Below are 1,731 nucleotides of genomic sequence, written 5' to 3' on the forward strand. Positions count from 1 at the left end.
TATCCTGAAGCCAGAAGAGCTTATATTAGCTAGCTTCTCCTTGGAATTATAGAAAACAATTATGTTCACATGAAGAAAACAATTGATGATGATGATGATGATGATGATGATGATGATGATGATGATGATTGAGACAGGGTTTCTCTGTGTAGCCTTGGATATCCTGGAACTTACTCTGTAGGCCTGAGCGGCCTCAAACTCATAGAGCACCATCTGCCTCTGCCTCCTGAGTGTTGATTAAAGATGAGTGCCACCACTGCCCAGAAAAGAAAACTTTTTAACATGTATATTATTTAGAACTTATGATAAGCTAAATTAGAGTTTACTATAAAAACTAAACCTCACATTTGTTTTAAAATAAGTCTATGAATATCTTATACTATGTATTTTTTATACCTTAAGAAAAACATCCTTGTAAGAAGGATAGTGATTTTGGAAACATCAGAAGTGCCCTGTATCATAGTAACTCCTTGCCTTGAGTAAAGATTATTATGTGGAAAGAATGAGAGAACAGTTTTTTATAGTGAGTGAAGTTATTTAAGGGATCATTTTAGAAAATGTAGATACACATGTTCTTACATACAGATTACCATACCTTCAGGTTTTCTATTCAAACTGAAAATCTCCTTCAGTGTCACCTCTTGCAATGAGAAGACTACTTTGTGATAGAGACACAGTTGTGTAGTTTGCTGACTTACTTCACAGAAAACAGAAGAAAAATTATAATATTTAATGTATTTTTACATTTGTTAATCTCTAACCTGGGCTAGAATAACTATGAGATGAGAAGAAGTTTTGGGTACTTTCTCCTACCCTTTTTCATTAGCTAAGAGCAGAAAACAAAGAGAAATGTGATCTTATCATCATTTGTAATAAAATCAAAATTCAGAAAGCATTTGATTTCAATGCAAAATGGATATGTATTCATAATTTTCACAAAGAAATAATAGAAAATTAGTGTTCATTGGGCATAATTACTTCTATGTACTGTTCTCTATACAGAAAGAGAAACCAACATTGCCAGAGTCGACCATAGGCAGTTCTGGATGTTAACTTAGAGTATGCTGTGAAACACTTCTCTAGTAATGAATTCAGACCTATTGTTTAAATTAGTGACAGATAAGATTTAAAATATGACAACTAAAAGACTGTCCCTTGGTTTCAACTTCAATTTTAATATCTGCCCTTTTAAAGTAAAGAAATTTTCTGTCTTGTTTTGTTATCAAAAGAGTTCTAAGTCAATGAATTTTTTATTGGTGTTTTGTTGGGAATTTGTTTTTAGACCAGTCTATAGTTTTAAATTTTTTTATTACTCAATAAGAGACTTTACTAATCATGATGCTAGAAAAATGAAAAACTTTCATTTTTCAAAGAACAGCTACAATTTCCAGACTTTCAGATGGATCCAAGAGACAGGAACTCAAGTAGATCAAACAGTATACAATTCAAATTATTCAAATAGAATCTGTCAGAAATGCTGAGAAATTGAGGCCCAGGGAAGAGGCAAGGACACTGCACGTGGAGAATAAGTTCCATTGGTGTATAAGGCTTCTCACTCTGACAGGGGAGGCCACTAGATCTGTGCCTCAGAGCACTTGAGAATTATTCACTTCTCTGTCTAGCTACAGATCAACACCATTAAAGGAGAAAAAGAGCAGTTTGCACTATAGCAGAATTTGGAATTTTGAAATATATATATATATGTGTGTGTGTGTGTGTGTGTGTGTGTGT

This window comes from Peromyscus leucopus, chromosome 14, assembly GCF_004664715.2.
Source record: "Peromyscus leucopus breed LL Stock chromosome 14, UCI_PerLeu_2.1, whole genome shotgun sequence".
NCBI lineage: Eukaryota > Metazoa > Chordata > Mammalia > Rodentia > Cricetidae > Peromyscus > Peromyscus leucopus.